The sequence below is a fragment of the Fukomys damarensis genome, unplaced genomic scaffold, assembly GCF_012274545.1.
Source record: "Fukomys damarensis isolate Sample0158 unplaced genomic scaffold, DMR_v1.0_HiC HiC_scaffold_24, whole genome shotgun sequence".
Taxonomy (NCBI): domain Eukaryota; kingdom Metazoa; phylum Chordata; class Mammalia; order Rodentia; family Bathyergidae; genus Fukomys; species Fukomys damarensis.
In genome coordinates this window covers 11,451,621-11,473,711 of record NW_022900936.1, presented here as the reverse complement: position 1 = coordinate 11,473,711, position 22,091 = coordinate 11,451,621, and the positions used below count along the sequence as shown (strand labels likewise).

Here is a 22,091-nt window from a genome sequence, read left to right as displayed (position 1 = left end):
TTTCAGCTCGTTTTAGGGTGAGTTAGAAAACATACATCTTGGGATTTTGTGGTTTTAGGAAAACAGAATGTAAGCTTGATTTATGTTAACAGTGGGTCGGTGCGCTGGATGCCTGATTATGGGGAGAGGGAGAGAACGACTTGTGGTCAGTTTCTAATGGGAATACCGAATGTGATTTAAGAGTCGGAAGTTGTTAGGTAGAATTTGGTCTAATACCTGGTTCATGACCCGTACAAGTCCTTCGGTAAACCTTACTGTCCAAACCCGCCAGAGACAGTGCCCGATCATACCGCTCTTAAGTCATGACAATGTGGTTTCTTAGCGCTCGTTTTCATGAAGTTTTCGTTTTCATGCCAGTTTCTAGTGAAAATTAACAAGAACAGAGTCATCAGAACAAAAAAAAGCTTGTAAGGTCCAAAGCCTGCAATCAACAGAGGACAAAATAAGCACCTAAAAGAAACGGAAAAACACACCATGTTTTTAGGATTATTAAAGACCATCAATTAAAATTTAAAGCATTCTTCTTGCCAAACCCTACTCCCTTTTCTTAAGAAACAAAGCAAATAATTGGCTCCTTCCAATCAAAAACTATCCCCAGTTCCTCTATAGAGATTGAAGGATTTGTACCAAATAAACTTTTAACTTTCACAGCAGTTGCTAATACCTCTCCTATACACAAGTCAACTAATTGGCCCTCTTATTTTATTGCTATTGTGATTAGTGAGTCCCCACAATAAGAGAGTAAATTATCTGTTACTCAAGAAATCTAAGAAGTGATTCTCCCAAGGTTCAAAGCACAAGCTTTCCATTAGTCTTTACTCCTTATAATGTCAATTAAAGACACACACACACACACACACACACACACACACACACACACACTCCTTGGCCTTAAAGGGTGGAAATAATTCAAAGGTTAACTCCAAGATGCTAAAGGAGAAGAAAGATCACACTGCCCAGTGAGACCACAATGTAGTAGGATAAAACTTTTCAAGCTGTGGGTGCTTTGGGGGCTTAACTGATGCAAACTATTCTTATAGAAAGTAAAGACCTACAAAGACCCTAAAATAGTCAGACCCTCTGGCCCCAGAACAGACTGCCACAGAAAGAGTTTTTCTACCTTAGGACAGATTTATCCAAACAACCCTAACATATATCAAGGATCATATGGACTTACAATGGTTCAACTTAAAATTATTCAACTTTACCATGGGTTTGTCAGAGTATTAAGTGCATTTTTTTACTTACCTACACATCTTATAATTCCTCTTCTGGGAATCTATCTTAACAAAATGACTCAAAATTTAGAAAAGGGGGGGGGTGGGGATTTACAAAGTCCCAAATTTAATCCCCGGTACCAAAAAATAAAATAAAAAATAAAATTCAGAAGAAGATACCTACTGCAGTGTTTCCTGACAAGGAAATACAAATCAGAAACACTGTGGGCTTCAGGCCGGGTCAAGTCACTGCAGCTGGGCGGAGACCAATATGGTCCAGAATTTCCTCAGCAAAAAGGCCCAGGGCAAAGGCAGCCCTTGAGGAATGCCAGGGATTTGAAAGTGGAAAAGGAGAAGCAGGAGGTGGAGTCAGGGTGCAGAGGGTACCTGGGGCCAGTGGACCCCCACCAGGTACCAGTGTAGCCCACAGCCAGGGTGAGGACTAGGTCTTCACCCTGTCAACCTGGGTCATCAGGGAGGAAGTAGGAGAGTCTAGGCTCAGCAAGAGGTAGAGGCAACAGCCTTCCAGAGCCCTTCCAGCTCCCCTAGTTGCTCAGGGCCCAATCCAAGCCCAGACTAAATAAATACCTCTTCCTTCTCCCTTAGGAACCCCGAACTAATGCATAAGGATGCACATGAATGAGAATTCAACAAAGCTCCAGAGCACTCTTCGGAATAGGAAGCCCTTGTTCAAATGGATGTTTACAAACTATTGAAGGGTATTTGCAAAGCAACTGTTTCCCCATCAAATGGGGGCAATATCAGGCTATAAATTTATGCATTATATATACTATTAATAACAAAACCTAGTCTAAGAAAGAAACGGTGACATCAACTGAAGAGGGCAAGGATTTAGTTCAGTGGCGGAGCACCTACCTAACAAAACCAAAGTGCTGAGTTCGATCCCCAGTACCAAAAAAAGAAAAACAAAACAAAAGCATACCTGATGGCTTAATAATAGCTCAATCCATGCTTTGTGTTCACTTTTGTTTCTTAAAAATGTTTTCACTGCTGGGCATGATGGCACACACCTGCAATCCCAGCACTTGGGAGGCTGAGACAGGAGGATTGTTTCAAATTCAAGACCAGCCTGAACCACCTATAGATAGCAAGACCCTATCTCAAAATACCAAAAAAAAAACTCTCTATACAGAATTTTTTGAGAATTAGAATTCTTTAAGAATTATTACAAATTTGTAAGAACATCTACATTAAATTATTTCTTCTCATTTACTTTCAGCTTATATTTCAAATATACCATAACTGTATTTCTAACTTAAAAAGAGCCGTGCATTTTTTGTGTGTCTATTCGACAGAAATCTCTGATATTACTCCAGAAGAGAAGCCCAACATCTCAGCAGGATGAGGCCACTGTTTCTGCAGCTTCAGCCCCGCTGATGGCCCTGAGGTAGAATAACAGTAATCGTGAGGACCAAAGACTGCAACGACCACTGTGATGCCGGGAGGGGGCCAAGCCTTTGACTGCTCTTCTGCAAGTGAGGTTCTCTCAGCCTGAAATGCTCTCCTCCTCCATCAGGAGAGCCTCCCTCTCCTTGCGACTTCACTTCACTTGGTCTGCAATGTCACCTCTGCAATGTCCCCTCCCAGGCCACCCCAAAGCCCAAGACCCACTACACATACATCTGGAGGCTCTTACCAGCCTGCACCAAATGCGTCTGTCTCCAGCTGGAGGGCTTCTTATAACTCAGGTTGCTCGCTGAGTCAGAAGAAAAAGAAGACTCAAGTTGCTGGGCCTCCCCAGAAGTTTGTGAGTCAGTAGTTCTGGGATGCACCCCAGGAGACCACAGAGGAAGATCCTCAGAGCTAGACCGACATTCCTGAAGGTGAGGCCTTCATTGCTGTGGCCTGAGGACAGTCCCTGACACTTAGCAAGTGCTTAAGGCTAATGTCAGAGATCCCTGCTTTCTTTCCAAATATATTTTACTTATTTAAATAAATAAAATCCTTTCCTATGCATTCGGCTAACATCACTAGAATGCAATAGGTGGTATGGAGAGCTGTGAACTGTTTTCTTCCAAATCTTTTCTTGGTCATGCCTCTGTGACAACTGGAAACCCTTAATAAATTGGGGGAGGGGGCAATGTCAAATATCTAAGATCCTCCTTTTTTCACTCTTTGTGAAACAGTCTTCACAGCATAGAGAATGATTGTTCTTTTTCTGCTGCTCCAGGCCAGAAGTAGAAGGAGATGGATGGAGAAGACGTGACTTTTCTTTGGCTCCCAACTTCTGCATGGGAAGAAGCCAGGTCATTTTCCCAAATGCCCTTCTATACTCTTATTCTGTCTCTTCTCCCTCTACAATTATAGTGGGCAACAGCACAAGCCCCAGAAGCAAAACGTAGGCAGTCTAACTTTCAGGTTTGTAGACTGCTTCCTGGGACCAGTGACCACTACCATCCTGGACATAACCCCAGCCCATATGTGAGAAAGCCTAGGAATCCAGGCAGGAAAACAAGCAGTTCCACTGATAAAGGACAGAAAGATGTCCCAGTATGCATGGTTTGGGAGGGAAGGGTACAGGGAGAAAGATCTCCTGGACAAAGAGCAGAAACAAGCACAGAGATGTTAACAGAAATGGCACATGGCCCTGACACCAAGATATCTGTCCAATAATGTTCGCTGGAAGACAGAAGTGGGAAGAAGTTTGGGGCTTATTTAACTGTAGAAAGTCTTAAATGCCATATCTGGAAGATCAAATTTTAATCTATATTCAGTAACTCCTGAACCAGGGAGTGATAATGATCAGAACTACCTGTTGGAAAAACAACTCAATTGGATGAATAAACGATAAAGACACCCCGAGGAGACTTTCTGTGCTTCACTGAGGCAAATGCCACTAAGAAACCAAGGGAAGCCCACAGCTAACATTTACACAGTGCCTCTTTAGCCAACACTGAAGGAAAGACATTTGTTTTCCTTTCCCTTTTCATTTGGTCCCACCTAGATCCCAAAACAACATAAGGTAGGTAAATAAGGAAGTGAAGCAGTAAGTGCTGGAGTATTTGAGAGCCACATCTCTGCAGACGGACAGAGTCCAGCAAGTCCTCCTAGATTTGATCTTAGCCCACTGGGATGAACAACCCACTTATAGTGATCAGTCTTATTAGGGGCTTTGTATAATAACTAAATTTACCTTGCTCTTTAGAGCCCAAATCTTTTGAAATGTGCCTTTATCCCAAATTAACAACATTCAAGTGATTAGATCCAGCAAACTGGGTATTAAGGAGAATGAAAACAAATATGTCAGCTTCATCACTTGCAAACACAAGCTCTGAAAATAGATTGAGTAAGCTGACTTATTATACTTCAGCTCAATTCTGTTTTACAGTCCATTCTTATAGTTGGAAGACAGGGTAATGCATACCAAATTCTGGAAGCCAAGCCTTTCTTTTAGAACAATTTCTCAGAACATATGAAGAAGAGGCAGCAAATAAAAAAAGAAATGATCCCCTGATGGCTGAGAAGAGGGATTTTAATTATGCTTCCAGATGAAGGTGATAATTGGCTTATATTCTCAAACATCTTAACTCAGACTGCACACATAGACACGATTTACTGATCAAAGATCAGCAAGGAATACACTACTGCACATATGTGACTTTACCAGGCAATTGATGCTTCATTCATTTAATTCTACATGTCCAAACTTTCTGTTTTCTTAAAACATTTTTGGTGGTGGTGGTGGTGGTGGTGGTGGTTTTCTGAGACAGAGTCTTGCTATCCTTTGTTTGCTTAAAATCTTCTTTTGTTTTGCTTTGTTTTGAGACAGGGTCTCTCTATGTAGTTCAGGCTGACCTCGAACTCACTATGTAGCTCAGGCTGGCCTCAAGCTCACAAGGATGAGCTTCCTGACTCAGCCTCCCAAGTGCTGCATCTGCAGGCATGTGGCACTTGCTCTCTCTTGCAGCTGAAGGATGAATGCCCAGCTTCCTAAAATCTATTTTTAAAGGTTAGCAAAGCACTGTAAGATATATTACAGACATTCCACATCCAGCCAAGACAAAATAGCAACAGCTCGATCTGTACTCCCACTGGAGACAAAGGACTGGACAGAATATGTGAAATGATGGTTTTCAGACCTAGACAACAGGCAACACGAAACAGTGATGGAAACAAATGAGAGGAGCCCCTCAACTGCGCCAGGGTCCTCATCACCAGGCTCAAGAGAGGGAACCCAGGCTGAAACCCACTGAGCAGTGAAAGCTAAAACAGATGGCACAGCCGTTGGCATCGGGCATGAGCACACAGCAGAATTTACTGAACGCCATTGCTTGTTTCTAAAGACAGTGGTCACTTATTACTAAATCGTGCCCTAGTGCTGTGAGAACCTAGGGTGAGGAGAGCCAGGAAAGTGTCTCCCCAACACCAACACCAGGAGACATCATCAGGCATGCCCTTACGATGAAGTCTCGTCTTCTCACTTCCGGAGGCTGTGAGCTCCGGGCTCCAGCAGTACTGTCCCCACAGTGATGGCTCACAGCACAGTCTGTCCCCTAGGTCCCAAACACAGCATCACTCTGCCTGACCTGGGGAGAGCCACAGTGCCAAGGCCCCACAGCAAGCACTGCTGCCACATCCGGGTCAGTAGCCTGGCCTTTCTGACTCTGGCATGGCTTGGGGTCAGTTTCCCAGACAAATGACCGTACAATGAATAACCACTGGATCGATACAAGTGCTCCTCAAATTATAACAATTTAGGTTACATCCTGATAAAACCATCATGAGTTGAAAATATCCTAAGTCAAAAAGGCACTTAATACACCTAGTTACTGAACATCCTGCTTAGCAACCCAGCCCAGCATTAAGTGCCAGGTGTTATCTCCCGGCATGGTGTGGATGACAGGGAGCCACGACTTCCTGCTGCTGCTCGGCATCAAGAGAGATGACGGGCCTGCATACCGCTAGCTCAGGAAAAGACTCAAATTCAAAATAAGATTTCTACTAAATTTGCATTGTTTTGCACCATGGTAAAGTCCCCAAATCATGAATGTCAAACTGTCACATAACTCAGGGCCACCGGTAATTACTAGACAAATGAAGAAAGCATTCTCAGTCACTGCTTAGCATGTGCAAGGCCTTAGGTTCAATCCTCCATATGGGGGTTGGGGGGAGTCTCAGGTGACACGCATCGTCCTTTATAAATGCATAGCTGGTCATGTTTGGATCAATCTCAACAGACAAGAGAGATGCTGTTACAGTTTGTCTTAATCACTTTTCTCATTGCTAAGATAATACACCCAATACTCAAAGCTAAAGAAGGAAAGGTTTGTCTGGCTCAAATTTACAGAGGTTTCAGCTGTTAGTCGGCTAACTCCAAGGAAGGGTGGCATCTCAGAGGACATCACAGAGGGCAAACAGTCCATGGCATGCAGGCAGGTGAGAGCACAATCGCCCTCTTCCTGTCCCTTATATTTTATGCAGGCTACCTGCTGTAGGGCAGGAGTAGCACTCCCACTCTTAATCCCAGCAAATCAGTCAGTGGAATGACTTAGTAATCACACCCTTGATCCCAGTGCCACAACATTCTAGATCCAGCCACCTCCGAAAAGTACCCCCTGTGACTGCATGAGGCTTTGGAGGGATCTAGACACAAGCCAAAACACAATTTATGTCTGAACGTCCCCCCAAAGCCTCATGTGCTCATAGGTGGGGCTTTGGGGAGGTGACTGGGTCATGGGACATGATATTCATCATGTACGGAGAAGTTTATAGCTAAATGTGATGCTTGGAGATGAAGCCTGATTGCAGGAAGTGGGTCATCAGGGGCGTGGCCATGGAGGGTCTCTCCCTCCCTCCCTCCCTCTCTCTCTCTCTCTCTCTCTCTCTCTCCTCCTCCTCCCTAGATTGCTTTCTACTTCCCACCACCAAGCCATGAGCTCTTTCTCCTCTGCGATGCCCCTCTGCCATGCCACCGTGCCTTACAGCCAGCCGACTATGCACTGAAACCTCTACAGACTGTAAGCCAAAATAAACCTTTCCTCCTTGTGGATGTTAAGATGGATGCCCCTATGTAAAAAGTAGATTCTTAGCTTCCTGCACTGAGCAGTCTACAAGGTTCACACTACAGAACCCCTTGCCGCTGTTGTGCCTGTTTATAGAGGAACAAAGGATTCCTTCCAGATTCCACAGAAGCAATTTCAGACTTCAAATAGCCCTCGTGTCTTTAAAACCAGCATCCAATTCCATTTGCGTTAGTGTTTAATAAGCTGTGCACCTTAGAGTTTGGTGAGGACCCTGTCTAATATTTTTAAAAAAGAAAAAAGGTTAAAGAGGCACTAGGAATGTGGCTCAGTGGCAGAGCACTTGCCTAGCCAGTGCAAACCCTTAGTTAATCCCCAGCACCACCAGAAAATACAAAACAAAAAAGTGCAATTAAAGAAAAAGGTAAAAAGAGTCTCTTTTAATGCATGCAGAAATATAAATTCCCTCTAAGATTAGTGCCGATAGGATCACAAAATGCTCTGTCCATTTATGCAAGCAAGATCTTGAGAGAAACTCATCGATGTAATTATCACATAAAAATAGCCGATGGAATAGGAGCCCGGGTTATTCCCATTTCTGCCCCGTGTGGGTTAAGAATGACGACTTTCACTAAGTCTTTTACAGATGACATGGGGAGATGGACAGCCAGGGCCTGCTCTTCGCCTCGGAAGCCACCGCAACACGGAACGGCAGCTTCTAGGCCTTTTACTTCACCAACTGCCACTCGGTCATCAAGAGCCTTTTGTCATGCCACTGCTCCGTGACGCTGCCCTTCCTATCTATCAAGAAACTCAGCTCTTCAACCTCCGCTGCCCCGCAGAACTCTGTTTCCATCTCTACAGCAGCATCAACCGCACTATGGTCAAATGCATACACCCACTGACCACGCACCCTGCTGACTGAGGGAGCCCCAAAGCCGAGGCCCACGGAATACACAATGTCCTCGAGTCCCAATGTCCTACCACCGTCACTGGCTCATTGCAGTCGCTGGATGAGCGGATGAGCCTTGCCCCCAAAAAGAGTCTGCAAGGTCTATGCTTTTCTCACCTCAAAAGTAACCTGTCTCTGATAATGAAAAAATATAGAGCAAACAGTCCTTAGTCCTCCACTGTTGAAACTTACAGGCCTTCTGGTCTGTTTTTTATATAAATATGCCAAAGTTAAGATTAGATTATATATACAGATGTTAATCTAATTTATTTTACTAGATCTTAAACATGCTCCCATGTCACTACAAAATTTTATTATGTAGATAATTCCATAATTTATTTAACTATTTCATTATTTTTAGATAATTTGAATTCTTCCAATGGCCCAGAGGGGACTTCACATGGAAGATCTCTGTTGAAATCCCAGCTTGCTTCCTCAATAAAATGATAACCTTTTGGAGGTGAAGGTTCAGGAATGAAGCGGCTGCCCTTCGCAGTTTCTCTGCCTTAGGCCCCTAAAGAACTAGTCAACCAGAGGGCCCAAGAAGAGACCACGTGACCACATCACACATACACAGTTGTGTACTTGTGATTTCCAAAGGTCGACACTCTACACTGTGTTTGTCAAACAGGCGCTGGAGAGACTTCCTGGATCTGTGTACAGGCCCACCGTAGTTCATCTGCTAAACTGTGACCTCTTTCTGTCTTCTGGGTATCTTACTCCTCCCCCCAAATCTTCTTCTGCATCTTCTTACTCCCAAGAACTGTGAATCAGCTCTCCACGGGTCAAATCAGGGTTTCTCAGCCTCGGCACCATGTGGGGCTGAATCATTTATTGTCATGGGGAAAGGAAGGATATCCTGTGCCTTGCAGGATGTTTACCAGCATCCCTGGCTTCTACCCACTAGAGGCCGATAGCAGCCCCTCCCCATCCTAACTCCAGGCACTGCCAAATTTTTTTCCAGGAGGAAAACACCATCCCCAGTTGAGAAAAACTCATCTAAATCAATATTTATTTACTTGATAATAAAGACAAGGATATGGTCCACGAAAGGTGAGAATTAAGTTTCAACCTAGAAGCTAACCATAATCAATTGGCAGTGTCCACCTGATGTCATGTTAGGGAAAAGTACCATGTTCATCAGTGGCTGAACTGGAGAAGCGTAGTGTCATCAGTTTTCTGTACAACGAAATACCTGAGTGAGATTAGCTTCATAAATAACAGAAGTATAGGGTTAGGGAGCAGCCCAGTGATAGAACCCTGGGTACATTCACTAGCACAGAGAAGGGAAGAGGGAGAGCGAGGAGGGAGGGGATGCAAGGGGAGGAGAAAGAAAGAGGGGAAGGTACAGCAAGAGGAGGAGAGAGGTAGACAGAGGAGGAGGAGGAAGAGAAGGAGAGGAGGGAGAGACGGGGGAAGAAGGGAGAAGAGGAATAAGAAAAGGAGGATGGTTTATTTAGTTCACAACCTCAGTGGTTCAAGGTGCAAATCCAAACAGTCCCATTGGTTTGGCCTTCGGTGGGGGCCCTGTGGAGGCTGGCAGCAGCCCTGGGCACTGGGCAGAAGGTGTTCCCAGGGAAGCAGCCACTTCTCAATACAGCAAGTCCGAGAGGTGGGTGGGGCAGGCTCCAGGTAAGAACCTACCAGTCCCACTGGAAACTTTAATCCTTTTCAAGGTCATGCCCCCAACTGACCTAAGACCTTGCACAAAGCCTGTGATGGTTAACTGTTGTGTGGACTTGAGTAAGAAACACCCAACTGATTGACTCAATATAGTTCTGGGTGTGGCTGAACAGATTCACTGAAGACAGGAGACCACCCTGGGTGGGACTGTCACCAACCTATAGGCGTGAAGCCTGGATGGAATAAAAGGGAACAAAGAAGGAAGCCTTGCTTCTGTTTCTTCAGAGCAGCTCCAGGCAGGCTTCTCCTTTGACTGCCCAGTGCACACACAGTCCTTTTGTACTCTCCCACACCTGATCTACTGGCAGCCACTGCAAGCCTACCTTGCAAGTCCATTTATATTTGTATCTTATATTAAATCAGTTTCCCCAGTGAGCACTGACTGATACCAGGCTCTGTCTCTCAAAGGCTTCCCATCACTTCCCAATAGCACTGCCCTGGAAACTAAATCCCAACGCAGCACTCTTTGTGGAGACTCACAGCCACTTCCTACTGACCACAGTGGGTAGTTTGCTCTCTGCATTACCTCCCAAGAAGCAGGTGGGCAGGAAAAGAGGGTGGGCACAATGATTGAAACTGGGCTTGGCCCCAAAGACACCCAATACCAACTGCTCTTGACCCCACAGAAGAGTAACAGAAGCCTTATAGACATTCCATTATTTAACATCCGTATGAGTAGGAACAGCCTATGAATAGAAATCCCTAGGGCTGGGGATTTAGTTCAGTGGCACTGCACATGCTTTGCACATACAAGGTCCTGAGTTCAATCCCCAGTACCAGAAAAAAAAAAATCCCTAAAAGAAATAGCCAGTTATTAACATGTACAAGTTCCCTGTTCTATCTGAGCATGCAGTATACCATCAAAGGCAAGAGAAACTAGAAGCCACTTTACCCACACCCTCAAAAAGCTAGCAACAGGGCCGGGGATTTGGCTCTGTGGTTCCACCACCTGCCTAGCAAGCTCGAGGGCTGGAGTTCAATCCCCCGTACCCAAAAAAAAAAAAAAAAAAAACCTGGCAGCATCCATTCCTAGGGAAGAAACCAGAATTATCCTGGAAGAAACCAGAATTATCCTGAAAGAAAATAAAACCATGTAATCTATGTGCTAAAAGAAAAAAAGAGGGAGGGAAGCTCTCTCCAAGAGCCACTGGTTAAGGATATAACAGTTAAAGTGGAACAAATCAGACCAAGATGGAAGCAAGGCCCGGAGTATTTCTGCTTCTAATTGTGCGCAGGGTTTTGGTCACCTTGTAGTCACGAGGCCACTCTGTGCCTCAGTCTTGCTCTTTGGGCAAAACATAAATAAAATAGTATTCACAATTCCTGGTGTTGTTAGGATGAAGAAATCAGGCAAAAGAGAAGCCAGGTACAGTAAGTATTCTGTGTGAGCTCATAGTTTGATGTAAGAACTATATCCAATCTAGAAAACGTCCATCAGCCTGTATCATATTTGCCAGGAGTTTAGCGACAGATGCTACTAAAAAATTAGAAACTCAAAAAAAGTGTCATTCAAAGGCTCTTTATTCACAATGAATTGTTTCTCTTACAATCAAATTTACTCAAACTGAGTCTCCTGCAGATCCACACCACCATCTCCCTCCTCCACTCCATCCTACACATCTATCTATCTATAGCTTAGTTTGTAACACAAAATAAACCCCCAGCCAATGAAATGTGAGCATAAAAAATGTATGTGGTGACCATGGAAGACACGTGGTGGACACCGCAGAGCCACAATATGGAAAGGGCTTCAGCATTTGGGTTCTGCAATCAGCATTTGGAAGAGAATTTATGTAGACACAACATAAATTTTTGCTTGGTTAAAGCAACATTTTGCACCTTAATTTGACTCAGGAGTTGACTTTCCCTACCTAGTGTATACGTATTATTCCAGAAAACCTGAGACTCCTGCAAAAGAGATATGGCAACAGGCCAAAGAGTTCAAGCATAACTCTAAATGCAGCAAGCACAAGTGGGGATTTATAGCGGAGGACCAGAGTGAAGGGTTCAGGGGGCAGAAAAATCACTAAGAGGAAACACCAAAGGTAGGAGCATTCTCACTTAAACCAGCCTAATAAGATTCTTGCTATAGGCAGGACAACAACTTATGCATAAGCACTGGGGATGAAGAACTTGATTGGATACAGCAGGATTCTTTGCTAAGATTGGACGGGTCAAGCCAAAGAGAAGTTAGGGCCAAGTTGAAAGCGTAATTGAAAAAGGGGCTCAGAGGAGCCTACTAAAGTTTGGTCAAAGAGAGAGTCCTGGAATGCTGTATTTTCACAAGCTCATTGAATTTAGGAAGGAAAACAAGGTGAAGGAGGTGAGGGACCCTACAAGGGGCCACAGAGGTGAATACTGGAAGTGTCAGTGACTGATCGGGTTTTATCCAGTGTCTTAATGGACTGATATATTAAATCCCAAATTCAAATGTACCTCATGCATATATGCTACCCAGGATTAACAGCAACTTTTAACCACCACAGAAAAACATGAGCAGAGAATACACTTGCCTAAAAAGTAGAAATTAAGCCAGGCATGGTAGTGCATGCCTGTAATCCCAGCACTTGGGAGGCTGAGGCAGGAGGATCGCTGTGAGTTCGAGACCAGCCTGGGCTACATAGTGACTTTCAGGTCAGTCTCAACTACATAGTGAGACCCTGTCTCAAAAAAAAAAAAAAAACCTAATAGAAATTGCGCCCCCTCCCTTTTCATTTCACAGATTTAACTCTGAAAAACAAAGGGAAGAAAGGCTGGAGAGGAATGGGTTACAAACAGCCCTGTGTGGGACATGTCCAGGCCTGTTGTATTCCCCAACTGCTTTTGGTCATTGGGAATAATTCCGCCCTCCCATGACAGACGAGAAATAATGAACAGACATTTCAAGGCCAGCTCCCCAGCTACCATGAAACCACAAGAAGTGGGGGAGGCAACCTCAGCCTGCAGAACAGTTACCTTAGAGGTCCACAGATGCTTCTTTAGAACAAACGCTCTTTAGAACCCGGGGCAGAGCATATGAGTATGGCCATTCTGCCATCCATTCTTACCATTTAATTCCTTTTCCCGGGAGGAAGGGTCTGATATTTTCAATAATTGTTTTAAAAGTACCTTTGGCCTTCTGTAACCACGGGTTCTGCATCCAGATTCAACCGATTGCATGTTAAATAAGTGATCGTGCTATCGTGACATGTACAGGCTTTTTCTCATCACGTTTCCCTCAACAATGCAGCATAGCAACTATTACCATAGCACTGACACTCGTCAGCAATCACAAGCAACCTGGAGATGATTTACAGTGCCCTGGAAGAGGTGTGCAGGGTGTGTGCAGAGGCTGTGCCATTTTCTATCAGGGACTGAGCTTCCGCAGACTTCGATCACCAAGAGGGTCCTTGAACCTGTGCCCCGCAGATCCTGAGGAACAACTGTAATCACACTGAGCTACTAAGTGTTAGTATTTGTTCAGTATATTCTTCTCTCTCACCCTCTCCAGCCTTCCCCGCAAATCTGCCTGGTGAAGCCACACCTGACCACAGGACCAGCTTAAATGCCGTCATGTAAGAAAGCCCATCCAACCCACCATCACCCTCTGCTGGAGATAGAATCCACAAACACCAGACTCCTGTGGTCTATCAAGGTTTAACCTCTTTCTGCTCCTGATATCATTTCTGGGGTTCATTAGGGACCAAAAGACTCATATTTTATAGCCATAGTTTCAATAATGAGCCCTGAACTCTTGTGGCTTTCCAAGTTTTCATTCTCAAGCAGGCTAAGAGCATCCCTGTGCCTCTTGCAAATCCCCTTAAAAATTGGGATTTGAAATTCATTGTATGCAACATAAATCTGACTGGTTACATAATACAAAACACCAGACAGAGCTGGCTCCCATTCAAGTCATTTAGAACATATTTCATATAAACCAGACCTCCTGGGATCCAGCCTCCCACAAGCTGAAGAGAAGCTGAAGCCAAACCGCAGTCTCTCTAGACTGTTCATCCTCAGACCCTCCTCAATCTCTAATTAAAATAGCCAGGAGGATGGAAATTGATGAGATTTCATTAAGTGAAAAATTTCATGATAATCAATGCTAACCTCTGTAACTCCCAGCAGCAGACCTGTGTTTATACGAACAGTGTTAAAGATAAGCTGCCTCCCGGAAATTACAACAGCAGTTATCCAAAACTTTCAATGTCCTCTGAAGTGGAGGCACTAAAATTTAAAAGCACTGGCTTTTCTGTCATTGACAGTGTAGCACTGGGCCAGCCTTCATACACATGTGGAAACAGCAATTGAGGAATTCAGTTTCTGGCCTTAAAAATAAATCGTTACTTTTCTATTGAATATGTCTACACATTCCTCACTGCATTATATAGAAAAGAAAGGGTGCACTATTTATACTGTTATGGTGGTTTTAAAATACTAGGGATCTGATCCAATGAACTTCAGGATGATGCTCTAGTAACTTACATGGGGGGAAAAATGGGTTAGATGACCAATTCCTAGAATATTAATTTCATACTCATATTCTCCATTAAGCACAGAAGCAAAATTTGCCAGCTTGAAGGAAATGAGACTAGATGCTTTAGCAAGATCCCAGCAAAAAATAATCCAACATCAAAATCAACAGATGTACAGTTAACTATTTAATAATAAAAAGTACAGATCAGTGAACTTTTCTAAGAAATAAGATAATGCAAAGATAAGTTATTGCTCTTGCTATAGGCAAGTTTATGAGCAGTAAGGAGTAGGTATTGTTTCTGTGGGAAATGTCACCTACCAGAGGGGAGGCAGCAGTCAAATGTAACAAGCTAATGTGAGAAACAGTCCATGGTGATAAGTGAATTTGACCAAGACAGTTAAAATCCAAAGCCACAGTTTGATGATCTGTAAAATGAGGAATCTGGACTCGTTTTATTATTATTGGCTTTAATATTCTGTAGTGACGAACCTTTCTCTGTGTAAAGCAAACCTTTTAGGCTGTTCTTTCACCACAGTGATTTTATAGTACATTTCCCTTGGTTTTGCTGAAGAGAGCAAGGTTGACTCCAAAAGACTTCTTTCTAGAAGATAAAAACTCTGGGGGAAATAAACAGATAAACTCAAGAGATTATAAACTTCCCCATGCCATTCCAAGTGTTGTCTTTAATAATTCCAACAGAAACAACATACAAACTGTTAGCAAATGCATAACCTTTCACCACTAATGCCACCTTGTCAAGGCCACATGGCTACGACTCAGGCACTCCAGCTCCCAGAACTCCTCAAGGACTGTTCTCTCCTCACAAGGACTCAATAGGATACCCCACTTCCTCTTGAAACCCAAGCTATGATTTAAGGCTACCATCCAGTCCTTCCTGAGTTGGAATGCCACGTACTTTAAATGGTAACAGTTCGTCCTTTCTGACCAAGGAAAATGAACACAGACAGGGGAGGAAAGGAGTTAAAGGGAGGCTAGAGTTTTATTGCTTGTATTTTTGGTTTGGGTTTCCGGGAGGTTGGTTTCATGGTTTTGTTCTTTCTAACCCCACCATTAGGAGAAATTTTTGCAGCTGAAAAATATGAGCAGCCTCTGGCTAGTTTTTACTGAAGCCAGATCTGTAAATTCTGGTTATTCCATGCCCGAGGTCCATTCTACAGCACCCAGAGTAATTTCATGCATCTCAAGGTAAGATGCATTAGTAGGGACCTCTCAGAGAAGTCACTGAGTCTCCCATGAGACCGTCCATGCTCACTTTCGTGATGCGCAAGTCCTGAAGGGTCCATGTCTATGTGTACGACTGAGTGAAGACCTGAGAATGGTGCAGTGTGAACAAGAGAGGTGCAGAGATGGCAAAAGCAACAGAAAAGAAATATAGTGATCCTGCAGCGTCCATCATTTCACCTTCTGCAGTTACAATTACCGGTGGTCAACTGCAGCGTAAATGTTTTAAATAGAATATCTAAACAGAAATAGTCCCTAAGTTTCTGAACAGTGCGATGAAATCTCACGTCATCCCATTCCATCCTGCTTCTTGCTGCCAAAAACATGGACCACTCCTTTGTCCAGTGTATCCACACTGTACACGCAACCCACCCCTTAGTCGCGGACTAACTCTCTTGGTTATCGGCTTCACTGCAGCATCATCACAGTGCTTATATTACAGTGGCCTTTGTTTTACTTCATTATGGATCCAAAGTAGTAATGCGGACCATCCAGATAAACCAAAGAAAAGCCACATGAGAGCTCAAAGTTTTTGACTAATGAAAGAAAAACATAATCATCTGCTGAGAGTCCTACAATCTAAGGTAAGTTCTTATTATTAATCCCTTACTTTGACTAGTTTACAAATTAAACTTAGGCAGCCATGTAGAGGAGAAAAACACAGCATAGCTAGTGTTACGTACAGTCTGTGGTTTCAGGCATCCACTGGGGATTCTTGAAATGTACCCTCTGTGGATAAGGGAGAACTCCAGTATACAGAGCGTCCCCAACACACCAATGGGAGATTCCCTCTCACTGCAAATGCAAAGTAAGACAAGGCCTTTTGCTCCAGCAACAGGCCCCACTGGAGAAAATGGGCCACAAACCTTTTTTAATACAGAATGTGATACCTGTGTTACACGTTTTCGAAACAAAACACAGAATAAGTTGCAAACTGGAAATAAAGCTGAAGCAAAATAGTAATGTTCAAAAAGAATTTTGTATTTCTCTTAAACACCTGTGCTAAGAGAAAAGATTCGATTGGAAGAAAACAGGGGGCTCAGGTTCTAGAAAATTCTGAAGGTTTGAGACAGCATTGTCCTTATTTATTATAAGGAAGTTCATGCAAAGACCAGGAATATCAATATTGCACTTACTGGGGCCATTTTGGATTCCAAGTAGAAGGGTAAGAAAGAAAAAAGTGAGGGGAAGGGGAAAAAGGAAGAGAAAACTATTGAAGAAGGCAGAAAAAATGGAAAAAGTAGAGAAAGAGGAGGAGATCTTCTTTATGTTCCTGAATAAAAACCAGAAGAGGAATGTCTTAAGTCACCTAAGACTTAATGTCTTAAATCTCATCACTGTACCTACATACCCAACACTCACAACTTAAAGGAGAGATTTATTTTGCCATCCATAGTCAGCTGGCTCCAAGGCAGAAACAGCACAGCACAGGAGAGCTGCTCACCACAGGGTGTATAGGAAGCAGAAAGACAAGGAGGAGGCCCGGGGGATGGGTTTTATACCCTCCAAGACCACACCCCCAGTGACCTGCCTCTGTTCAGGCCCCACCCACTAAGAGCAAATCAGCTGCAAGGTCCCATGACCCACTCCGACAGCCTTGGAAAGCCCCAGCTCTGCTGAGCGTAGGAGTTTGGGAGGGAACAATCTAGAGCTAAACCATAACAAGGAAGAAAAGGATGAGAATGAGCTGTCTGCAACAAAAAGTGATACATGATGAGTTCAGAGATCACAGAGCAGCGAAAGCAAATGGAAATGAAGAGACTGTGGCTCTCACGCGTCCTGGCAGTACCCACAGGAACATTGAATTGGTTCTTAAGAGAAATAGGTCCAACACTTGCACGTGGATGTACAGCCACAGTACACTGAGTACATAGAGATGCATTACAGGGATTCATCCAGGTGACTACAGAGACCGACATGTCTCAAGATGTGCAGCTGACAATGCTGCGGTTCTGGTCCAGTGCTAAAGGCAAGGTCGACAGTGATGCCCGAGCTCCAAAGGGAATTAAATTGGGGAAATTCCCCTTTTCTGGGGTGGTCGTCACCCATTTATCCTGTTCAGGCCTTCTGCTTGCAAGAGCACCCTGCACACTGCTTTACTCAGCTGTCAATTTAATGTTAATCTCGTCCAGAAACACCTCACAGGTATACTCAGAATGTCTGACCCAGTATCTCAGCACCCCATATCTGGGCACCCCAAAGGCAGGCATGTTGCTACATAAAATTAGCCATCACAAGCTAGCCATGGTGGTCCGTGCCTGTGTCATCCCAGCACTGCGGGAGGCTGAGACAGGAAGATCACGAATTCAAGCCCAGCCTGGGCAACTTAGTGAGACCCTGTTTCAACATTGAAAAGCACAGAGGAACCAAGAATATAGCTCAGTGCAGAGGCCCTGGATTAGTCCCTAGTACTCCCCATCGCCCCAAAAACTGACCATGATAGTAACAGGCCCTGACAAAAACACACGAGAAAACTGGTCACACTAAGGCATCTGTACTGACCAGGAACAGTTCAAGTTAGAAGCTCAAGTTGGAGAAGCCCAAGGAAAGGGCTGACCACCGACGTGCTTTACAAACATGTGTTCCACTCCAGACCTCAGGCTCCAGCCTCCCTGTCAATCAGAACCCCACATGCAGAGCAATGGCAAACCCCCAAATTCTGGACAGGGCTTTAAGAGTCAGAGAGACCAGCTGTACCAAGCCGAGCACCCTGACCTCCATTCCTGAAGCTCCTAATCTGTGACATCTCCCAGCCTCGGTTTCCCATTTGCAATAGCAAATGGGAAAAAAGCATCTACTTACTAGGATTATTCTGGAGATTAAAAGATGCAATGGAGATAAAGAAATTAGCCCAGTGCCTGGTAGATGAAAAGTACTCACAAAAACAACAGCTGTTTTTAGTTTTGTTTTGAAATTAACTGCTACTTATTTCCACAATGTTTCCACTCAGGAAAAAAAAAAAAAACAATACCAGCATCTTCCACAAAGAAGTGTGCCTGGCAATTGCCATAGCTCCCTCTTCTTTTTCTGGGGGTAGTGAGGCATCAGGGAATAATGCACTATGTCAAGTGCAGGTGGGCCTCCTGCAGACAGAGCAAGGCTATCCCAAAAAACGTTCTCACCTAGACATGACTAAATCAGAAAAGCCAAAGTTCAGTCAGCTGGAAGGCAGGCAGGCCAGGGCAAACATCCTGGACATTCTTGAGCCAGGCAGCCTGGTGTTAGGGAGCAGTCACACACCGGTCCTCGCCTCGTCCGTCCCCCAGAAACACAAGGGTGCCCTGGCCCAAGGGCCTGGCCGCTCACTGGCTGCTATTAGACCAAGGCAGAATTCAGCTTCCCTTCTCCCCAGACTACGCAGGACACCTCCATATCCTATTGTAACCCGAATCCCCACAAATCCCATTTTCAAAGGCTCCTCTCCCAACTTCTCCATAGCAGTGGTATCCGCAGCCTGGCTCCAAGAGAAGCAGGTCTAACTGTTTCTGAGAAATGCTCCGTGGGCTTTCTGCAGGACGGAGGTTGCAGCCTTCCTCCTGGGTGCCTGTCCCCCAGGCAGAGCTGTGTTTCTTCAGGGCAGAACGAGCACCTGTGCTCCCCATGCTGCTGCCCAGGGCTGGGCAAGACCAGAGCACACAAAGAGCATCCAGAAGTCCCTGCTGAGGCGTAGTGTTGACCTAGGAGGGACCAGTAGGCCAAGGAGGCCTCTTCCCTCCTTCACAGTCCATTGAAACCGTCCTTGTGGGCCTCAGACATCATCAGAGAGCACCTCATCCATCCAGTCAGCCACAAAGCTAAGAAGCCAGGCTGAGACTTTCAGAGGAAAGAGCTCGCTCAGGATGGATATGGCGGAGACCCACACACAGGATGGGCCTCGTCATCTGCATCAGTCCAAGGCGTGATTTGTAGCTGTGAGGTGAGTATCAATCAGGCCGGGAGCGACAGGCACAGCCAACCAACCAAGCCAAGACACTGCCATGCAGGCCATCAATCAGGCCCGCTCAGATCTGGTCTCCTGACCACAGGAAGAGTCAGTCAGGGGGACAGCAGGACCTGATAACTCAGATGACCGAACACACAACTTTGATCTAGTATATCACTTTCGCCATGAATATTTTAAATTCCAATAACTCACCCACATCACTTTCAAAAAATTATATATATTATATTTTATATATGTGTATGTATGTATAGGGAAGGGAGCCAAGTCGACACATGGCTGAGTAATCCAATTCAAGTGACCTTGAGGATTCTATCATTAAAAGAAGGAGGAGGAGGCCGAGGGAGAGAGGAGAAGCACACAGGGCCTAAGTGGACCAGAGTCTGGAGTTCAGAAAAAGGAGCAAACACAGGCTTGGAAGCAATGGGGGGTGTTACTGAGGACATTCCTGGAGGAGCAGCCAGACTCCACCCACAGGGTGGAAACACGGGAGGAAAGCAACTGGACCGGAAGTGAAGGGTTGCGCAATTAACCGGACATCCGGCTCTAGGGGAGACTCAATCGCGGAGGGGAAGTGTGTGCGTACGAATGAGAAGGACGGACAGCGAGAGACAGAGGCAAAGAAGCAAAAATATGTCTGTGGAGCTTGCATTCTAGCATGGGGAGACAGAAAACCAGCAGACGCGACGAGCAGTAAATTGTTCAGTATGGTAGAAGGTGATAAATGCTGTACACAAAGCAGCAGGCAGGAGCTAACCAGAGAACAACCTAGCATGTGCCGGTCAGGACGGGCCTCGGTGAGAAGGAGCCTTTGGGGGAGCATGCAAGGGAACGTGGACATTCCGGAAAGAATGCTTTTCTGCTACGACATCCCAGAGGTTGAATATAATGCCCAGCATACAACAAGTGCGCAATAAAACCTATACTGACTGATCCAAGGCTGGCACTGAGGCCTGAGATAGTTCTGTAAGTACTGCCATAGTAAGGTGTCCATGGAGCCTTGAAAGTTTTGTCATTTTTCTCCTTGTTTACAAACGCATGAGCTGGATGTGGTGGTGTACACCTGTAGTCCCAGCTACTCAGGAAGATGAAGCGGGAGGATCACGTGAGCCATGGAGTTCAAAACCAGACTAGGCAACATGGTGAGACACAGTATCAAAAGAAACAAAAAAATTTAAGGGAATGTAAGAAAGCAATAGGTGATATAGTATGGTCCTTTTTATGTGTGTATAAAACAAAAATGCTCCTCCTTCGCAAGAAAGACAGCCCTAAAGCCATCAGGTGAAGTAGAGCAAGGCACGAACTCACACGGGAAGACGAAGCCATGGCGTGGATGTGTGGGGCATCAGATCCCGATCCGGTAGGGACAGGAGAGGGCCCTGGAACTGAGCCTAGATTGGAGATCTGAGCCCAAGCAGGACAAGGAGGAGAAGGTAAAGCTAGGGAAGAGAAATGGTTACATACGTATAAATTGATCAAACCAGTAAAGATATTACAGAGGCATATGAACCAGAAAGGGAAGAAACGAATAAACTCTGGAGTTCTGAATCAGACCTGAAGTGGGGATGTGATCACGCAAGGACCACGTGAGGAAATATATAACTCCCTAGGGAGAGACTGGGAACAGCAACACCACAGTAAGCAATGAGCACCCTCAACACCCACCCATATTTCAGCTTCCATCTCTCAGCCTCTGCTAAAAAGAACCGTAACTTCTGGGAGAAATGGCTAGCTCCCCCACCGGAGCGGGGAAAGCATAAGGTGGGCCTACAATGTGCTGTGACACAGAATGTAAAGAAGCATTCAAAGAACGATGGCCTGGGAAAGCCAGGTTGAAGGGCTCCTCCTTGCCCATTGGGGTAGCCACATCATGATAGTAATGGAATACAGCCCACTGACGGAGACAGTCGACCAAAGGCACCTGTGGAGCAGTTTAAAATCAGTACCCTTAGATGGGAACTTGTATTAGTAAGCTTTCTAGCACTACAACAAAACACCTGAGGTAAGTAACTTATAAAGAGAAAAGGCCAGTTTTGGTTCACAGTTGTGGAGTTTCAAGAGCACGATCTGTTAGTCCTAGAGTTTGGGGCCTATGACGGGACAGCACATCATGGTGGGAGCTCATGGGGAAGCAAAGCCACTTACTTCACAGCCCAAGAATCAAAAAGTAGAAAAATAAGCAGCCAGAGTCCCACAGTCCCCTTCAGCAGCACGACTTCAATGGCCTAAGGAACTCCCACCAGGTCCCACCTCTCAGGAGTCCGGGACCAATCCTTCAACATACAGGCTTTGGATGTTATTACTCTAGACCAAACCTAGCACCCGTGCTAATACAGCTTCAGTTTGGAGCTGCTGCTGCCAAAGACACAGACCTGGAAGGTGCAGAACCTGATCATAGAACAACATAGGAAAAACTTGGAAGGTGGAAGGTGCTAGAAAATAATAGCCTGTAGCCAGGAGTGGTGGCACACACCTGGAATCCCAGCACTCAGGAGGCTGAGGCAGGGGGATCGCCATGAGCTCAAGACCAGCCTGGGCTACAAAGTGAGTTCCAGGTGAGTCTCAACTACATAGTGAGACCCTGTCTCAAATAACCAAAAAAAAAAAAAAAAAAAAAAAC

At 44.9% G+C, this 22,091-nt stretch overlaps 1 protein-coding gene across 9 annotated transcripts in view; it reads right to left on the bottom strand.

The window, feature by feature from the left end:
• Nucleotides 1-22,091, bottom strand: part of Tiam1 (TIAM Rac1 associated GEF 1) — a 401,135-nt gene that overhangs the window by 265,257 nt on the left and 113,787 nt on the right. Inside the window, exon 3 of one of the 9 annotated variants that reach the window (XM_010608611.3) lies at nt 217-360. The exons of the other annotated variants lie outside the window; for them this stretch is intronic. The gene's annotated coding sequence lies outside the window, so the exon portion shown is untranslated. The remainder of the gene's footprint in view (nt 1-216; nt 361-22,091) is intronic. 9 annotated transcript variants of the gene reach the window in all.